Below are 7,968 nucleotides of genomic sequence, written 5' to 3'. Positions count from 1 at the left end.
ACTCCGACTCAGTGGCGGATCCAGCCGATTGTTTTGGGAGGGGCCATCCGAAATTTTTGAAAAAACTCCCCAGGACCGAATTTAGCTCCATGCCGCCCCTAGGCAAATTTGAAATCTGTCGTCCCCTCCCCCCCCCTAAAAGAATCCCTAAAAAATATCCTTGACTCAAAAAAACGTAAAAAAGTGTTCCCCAGGTTCAAACTGTGACAGTTATGAAGAAATGATGGCGTTTCACATTCTGAGGCGCCCCGATGAAATGATCACAGTGATCTCCAGAAAAATTTTTTATTCGGCAAATTTTGCTGACGATTCAGCAAACACCATGATTGAAAAACATTTGACTTTCAGAAGATGTGTGAAAGTAATCATTATGAAATTACAAGAAAAAATTGTCTCTTCTGTGGAAAATGAAAGAATGCTAATATTTTACTTTCAAGAATAACAATTGAATTCAAAAAATGTGCATTATAATAGCAAATTTGCCGCCGCTAAAAATTTTGTCGCCCTAGGCAGCTGCCTACTCTTGTCTATTGGGAGATTGGGCCCTGATAACTCCCCGGAAATTTTATTAAAATGAAGTTTTAAAAACTAGATTTTCGGGGTATCGAGACATTCGGTGAGGGGGTGGATTTAGGAATCTCCCTCAAAAATGTTTCAAAATTTAAATTTCCGAGTAATTTTTTAAAATTAGGAAACTAAAAACGCATTTTGTCTATTTTTGATGATGTACGGAGAAAGGACAGGTTTCGGGCGCTGGCCCCAAAATACTTTTTGAAAATAAAGCTTAGAAACCAAAATATTCTACCATTATACATTGAGAAGTTAGAAGAGGAAGGGTGCTCTTCTAACTCTTCAGCTGTCCAGCCTAAAAATGCACCTTTAGGTAATGTTTGCTTACATTAAAAGAAGTGTGAAGGTGCTTAGAATCCTTCCTTCCTGGAAATATTTTGCCTTTGAGGCTCTAAAAATTCGATTTTCAACTATATTTATATATATTTTAGAAAGGGATGGAAGATTCATGAGCTCCTCCAATAAACCTCCTTTTAAAGCTATCATCACGATATAAACTAGGGAGGGAGGGGGTCCTATCAAAACTCGTTTGTAATTGAAGTCCCAAAAAAATTTATTTAAGTTGCTTTTAAGCAAGTTAAGTGATAAGGGCTGGAAAAGCTAGTTTCCGCTGACATTTTTTTCCACATAAAAACTTAAAATGCAATTTTTTGCTACATATCAAGGCATTTGTGAGAGGGCATGGGAAAAGGGGGTTCTCTTCCTATTTCGAAATTAAAGTCGTAAAAACGAAAATTTAGGCGCTCTTTGGTCTTGTGAACAATAGGTATACTCTGAGAACGGCAGCATTTACAGATCGTTCAAGTGTCTGTAGTTGGAATCAAGAAGTGATGTAAAAGATGGAGAAAAATTTTGGAAATATAAGTTTTGTTTTGAGGATACTGATATAATTTATCTCTCAATTAAGGTCTATACTTCTTTTTCAGTAAAATACATGTGTTACATTTTGTTATCTTCTCATAATATTTTTTTCTTTTTTTTTCCTTAAAAAAATTCCTACAATCACAAGGCTTTGGGAGGGGCCATGGCCCCCATGGCCCCCCTCTAGATCCGCCCCTGCTCCGACTCCACAGCCCTGCTTGAAAGTCATTCCAGCGTATTTGTTGCTATTTAGGGGGAAACAACGGGACAACTTTAAGATACTGAAACTAGATGGACAACTCCCCCCCTCCCCCTTTTTACGACTCAACAGAAGTCAGACGGGGATCTGAGTTTCTGCCCCTTTCTTTCTTATCTCGTTTCTTGGCGCTTCCAGGTTTCTGTTTCAAGTTTAGCAGTGTTTGTTTCTCCGATTCGATTTAATTTATAGCGACCCCGACGTTACCCAAACAAGATGAGACACCTGACCTCTTTGGCGGTTTTTTGCAGCTGGCAACAACACCCTGGCCAAAGGATGCTCAAAAATTTAGAAAACCACTTAGCTGGTCAAAGGTTAAGTTTGGGGTAGAAAGGGAAAGGACGTGTCATGTGTTTGTCATTATTCAACACGTGGCTTCAAAGTACCTTACCGAAGCGCGGTTTCTCAAATGTGTTTGCGGCATCTCAAATTTGACCAAAAAAGCGTTACGTTACAGAAAAAAAAGAGGAGGAGTCTAAAAATTAACGTGCAATTTCAAAAGCAAATCGTAAGTCAGCATAACGATGGATACTGTGATGTCACTTCCGATAGACCAACGAAAAAAGAAGCGCAAGACGGCTATGGATAGGTGACTTGAAACGGGAAAATGTAGCAAACCTTCTACGTCAAATGAACCTGAGTAATTTTTAACTACTGAATCATCAACAACATCCACGGAACCATTTTTAAAAAGTCAAAAGACCGTGATAGGTAAGTACCATTCTGTTTAGTGTATCATGCAGGAATTCCCCGATTTTATACTATTCAGATTAGGTTACTTCTCGATTTTCTAAATGAAATTCCTAATTACCCACATCACTACTATCCACATCACTATCTAATAAGAATCTCCTTTTAATGCAATATTGCACAAAAAACTTCGAAATTTGAAGACTCGTCAGAATTTTCTGGGAAAGGAAAGTTTATGAAAGTTCACAGTGACCTCCTATCGAGTAGCCCCTGAATGCCTGTTAATCAGGTATGCTTTACAGTCAATATTTTGACATTATGAGTCCTATCCGAGCTAATGCGTTCAACTTTCTCTCTCTCTCTCTTTTTTTTTGAAATGTTTCATCTTTAATAAATTTTAATGGAATAAATAATACTCCTTTTAGTTATTAAAGCTTAACAGAAAGTTATGCATTAATAATCCTGCTTTACTGAACAAATTTTATTGAAATAACTATTTTAAAACTTATTGTCACGTGTCAGAAAAAAGCAGTTCATTTCTCTATCTCTTTCCCATCGTCCGCTGATCAGAATTCAATTATGCACCAAATGCTGTTTGTTCTCTGTGTAGGCCAGTACTTTTAATCTGTGGGATGTGCCTCTCAAGGCAGGCCTATCACTTAAAGAGGATTAGGAGGGGCACTTTCCCCGCTGACTTTGAGAAATCAAAAATTAAGGTATATACGAGTATTGTACATGGGCATGGCTATTGCTGTTTTTTGGTTGCTTATGCACTGAGTGTATGAAGGATTCAACAAAAAAGCAAAATTTTAGTGCATTTGTTACAAAAAACCTGAAAAAATTAAGAAAATACTTTAAAAGGTTGCATTATTAAAATATGATATTATGAGAGCTTAATTATTTGTGTCTTATTTTATTTTTGTATTTGTGTTTTTCGTAGGTTCGTGAATGTCATAAGGGTGAATTATATACTTTAATTTTTTAATTAAAAAACATCAAATTAAACTCTTTCGAATCCAACTTGTGCCAAGAACTTAGAACTGCAGGGTTTATCACTATGTAATATAAAATTTAATTATACAGTTGTCGCGGCTTATATATGAGTCACATTTTGTTCTAAACAGCTTTGATTCCATAAAGCGGCTGATTCAATGAAGCTAGATTTCGTTTTTGATGATTTCATTCATTAAGAACGGTTAATTCAATTGTCTACTGTTTCAAAATGTTGAAAATTTGGTGCGGCTACTCTTCGTGTGCCGCCCTTCGTCGTGTAAAGCTGAAAGAAGCTTCATTGCGCTGAGAAAGCTGAAATTGTATCTAAGGTCGACTATGACACAAAAGCGGTTGAATCATGTTGTTTTATGTTACGTTCACAAAAACATCTTGGACGAAATTGATCACAAAAAAATAGTACGGATATTCGTATTCCATGTGCAGTCTAGAAAAAATGTATCTGTTGATATTTAATTTTTTTTCTTATTGTGTAATTATGTAAATCAAGATGTAAACCTTTGAAAGTATTGTATCAAATGTAAATCCAATTCTATTTGATGTCAAGATTTTGTCTCATATATATATATATATATATATATATATATATATATATATATATATATATATATATATATATATAAAAGAATTTTTCTTAATGCAACTTGAAAATGACAGAGTCAAAATGGTCCCCCCCAATAAATTTCAGCTGACGACGCCAATGGTCAATACCCTTCCCAGCCAGAGACTGCTCCAAAGATTTCCACGAAACATAGCAATTCTTATGTCCTGCACTTTCTTCATGTGAGGGAAATCGAGAATAACATTTTTTCCAAGGCACTTGAGCTGGTGAAAAACCACTTTTCTTCGCAAGACTGCTATTGCCTTTACTAGAAATGGAGTTTTTAAATAAAAAGCAGGGGAAACAGTAAAGTGCTTGATTCATAGAACTCCATACAAGCCAGTCTCGCTGCAATTCTTCTCTTTGGTTTGAGCTTTTGCTGTATAGAAGCTTCTTTTGAAACTGTTGCTTGTTTAGGTCTCGTGGAAACTTAACTGCAGACAGTTTATTAAAATTTGTGTTATATATATGTTTATGAACTTAGATGGTTTTGAAATAAGGACATAGATGAGATTCAGTAAGATTAAGTTTAATAGTGCTGCGTCATAAGCACGCACCGCATGATGGATGATGAAGTGAACAACAACGTTGGTCAGGGAGCGGTTGCAGTTAGAGGTAGAATAGCGATTCCGATTAAATAGATACATGACTAACTATAATACATGACATCTCCCTTTTTTTTTTTTTTTGAAAAAAAAAAAAAAACACATATATATATATATAAAGAACACACAAAAGTAGTTGAAGAGAAAAAAAAAAAAAATTCCGAATATAAAATACAGGTGAAATCAAATATAATAATAATAAGAAAAATTACAATTATCATCATTATTATCTAAATACCAATGTTTAATTGTCTCTGAACCTTGATGGGGGTTTAATTAATCGGCCCGTACGGGTCGTTAAGGTTGTAGCAGCAGGAGTCTGAGTCACAGTACAAGAGCTAGGTGTTACAGTTACTGGAGTAATAATCTGGTTGGTTGTTGGGACTACAAACAGATCCTCTGCCGTTGATTCATTGTTGATGGGCTGTGCAGATCTAAAAATTTTAATGTGAAAACAATTTCTTCGATAAACTCTACCGTTCTCAGCTCTCACGCAGTAAGACCTAGGCTGAGGTCCAACCTTGCAAATTTTTCCTTTGCACCATTCTTTATTATGCTGAAACAATACTACTTGGTTATTATGCAATGGCTCTAACGGGCGTGTATGCAGGTCATATTTATGTTGACGTTGTTGCCTCAGATGTAGACGATTTTGGACATCACTACAGTCGTAATGAGGTTTGAGCAGTGACGGTAGAACTGGAATCAGGGTGCGAATCCGACGACCCATTAAGATCTCAGCTGGAGAAGGCAGACCATCCATGGGAGTGTTTCTGTACTCCATCAAAACTAGATGAGGATCCTTATTGTCTTGAGCAGCTTTGTTGAGGCTTGATTTGATGGTTTGTACACATCTTTCAACCTGTCCATTTGAACGGGGGTATCCTGGGCTAGATGGGTTGTGGAGTATATCCCAACTTGTACAGAATTCACTGAACTCTTTGGAATCAAATGGTGGTCCATTGTCTCCGACAATTTCTTCAGGAACTCCAAAACGAGCAAAGCAAGTTTTCAAAGCATTAATAACTGTGCTAGCTGTTGTGTGGTGCAAATGTTGCAATTCAATATATTTGGAAAAATAATCAACAATTAAAAGATATGTTACTGATGAGAGGTGAAAAAAATCAATTGCAACCTTTTGCCATGGTCGCTCAGCAAGCTTTCTGTCTAACAGTGGTTCTTTGATGTTTGACCTTTGGTTTTGTTGACAGATGGTACAGTGTGAAACCATATTTTCAATGTCGGTGTTCATACCTGGCCAGTAGAGAGATTGACGAGCAAGATTTTTGCATGACACTATGCCTCGGTGCCCAACATGGAGATGTTGCAAAATATCTTCACGACAAGACTTGGGAATCAGCAATCGCTGTCCACGACAGATGAGGCCATTCTCTATATGCAGTTCAGATTGGCAATGCCAATATGGTTGTGCTTGTAGAGTCACACTGTGTTTATTCTGGGGCCATCCATTTGTGATGTAATTTCTTACACTTTTAAGTTCTGCATCATTCTGCGATTCCAGACTGATTTTATCAAGCTTGGATTTTGATGCTTGTACCAGCAAGGAAACCATTAGTTGAGCAGAGTCAATATCTGATGTTGAGACAGGATGTGCTGGCAAGGGTGCTCTGGACAAGGCATCAGCGACAGCTAAATATTTTCCAGGAACGTGTGTTAGTTTGAAAGAATATCTCTGAAGCCTCAATAACAGTCTTTGCAGTCTAGGTGATATTTTTTCAAATGGTTTGTGGATTAAGCCTAGGAGGGGCTTGTGGTCAGTTTCAATTTCTACATGCTGGCCAAAAACAAAATAATGAAAATGTTCACAAGCATGAACAATAGCAAGGAGTTCTTTTTCGATTTGAGAATACCTTGACTGAGCCTCGGAAAGAGTTGCAGAAGTATATGCAACTGCTTGGCGATTCTGGAGAAGAACTCCACCAATTCCAAAAGAACTTGCATCTACAGAGAGCACTATGGGTTTATCTCTGTCAAAAAATTGGAGAATTGTAGATGACTGTAGCAAGTCTTTAACTTTTGAGAATGCTTCATCATGATGAGAGTCCCAAATCCAATTTGTGTCTTTCTTTAGCAGATCTCTTAAAATAGACGTTTCCTGTGAGAACTTAGGCACAAATTTCATGAGATATGTGGCCATACCTAAGAATCTCATTAATTCTTGTTTGTTGGTAGGAACAGGAAAATCGGATATTGCTGAAACTTTTTTAGGATCAGGAGAAATACCATCTGGTGAAATTATATGGCCTAAATATTGTAGCTTAGAAACAGCAATCTTGGTCTTATCTTTGTTTAGTTTCAAACCACTTTGCCTAGCAATTTGAAATACCTTTCTTAGCTTTTCACAATGGTCTTCTAGGTTTGCACTGTACACCATAATATCATCAAAATATGGAGCGATGTCTGGACAACCTTCAAAAATGTTGTCCATGGCCATTTGGTACACTTCCGGCGCACAGGATAAACCAAAAGGCATTACGAGGAAACGGAATCTACCAAATGGTGTAATGAAAGTACACAGATCAGCACTTTCTTCGTCTAGTTGGATATGGTAGAAGGCATTTTTTGCATCTACAAGGGAAAAGATTTTTGAGCCCTTGAGCTTTGATAAGAGTTGATCCTGCGTTGGGATTTGATAGTGTTGTCTCTTGATGTATTTGTTGAGAGGACGAGGATCAAGACAAACTCGTAGAGAACCGTCTTTTTTAGGAACCACAACTATTGGATTAACCCAATCAGTCGGTTTTGTCACCTTTTCAATTATACCATTGTGTTCCATTCTCAAGAGTTCATCCTTGAGTTTATTTTCTAATGCCAATGGGATTTTGCGTGATGCAGCTATAACGGGAACTGCATTTTCATTTAAAATGATTTTATGTTTCCCGGGTAGGCGACCCACACCCTCAAAAATGTCACTATACTCTTCAATTAATTTTGACAGCTTAGGTGTATAAGATGTGTTAGGAGGAGGAACGCTATTATTAGATGAATTAACATTTGAAACACACTTGGTAGAAACACTGTTGATGCACTTTCCACTTTCTTGTGATGTGGTGTCGATTCGTTTGATGAGATTTAAATGACTGCATGCAGCCGCACTTAGTACTGGCTGCACACTAAGATTCACTATGTGGAAGGTAAGAGCATAACACTGATTATTAACTTCACACTGTAAAACACTTTTACCAACAACTGGTAAGGCATCACCCGTATATGTACACACTTGAAGAGATGTTTGAACAAGTGTTGGCGAATTTTTGAGACTTTTAAATATAGAAAAAGGAAGCACATTTACTTGAGCACCGGTATCCAACTTGAAAACAATGGGGAAACTATTTACAAAAATTTGTTGAAGC

This window comes from Uloborus diversus, chromosome 10 (genome assembly GCF_026930045.1).
Source record: "Uloborus diversus isolate 005 chromosome 10, Udiv.v.3.1, whole genome shotgun sequence".
Lineage (NCBI taxonomy): Eukaryota > Metazoa > Arthropoda > Arachnida > Araneae > Uloboridae > Uloborus > Uloborus diversus.
The sequence above is the reverse complement of the archived record's forward strand: the minus strand, read 5'-3'. Positions refer to the sequence as shown.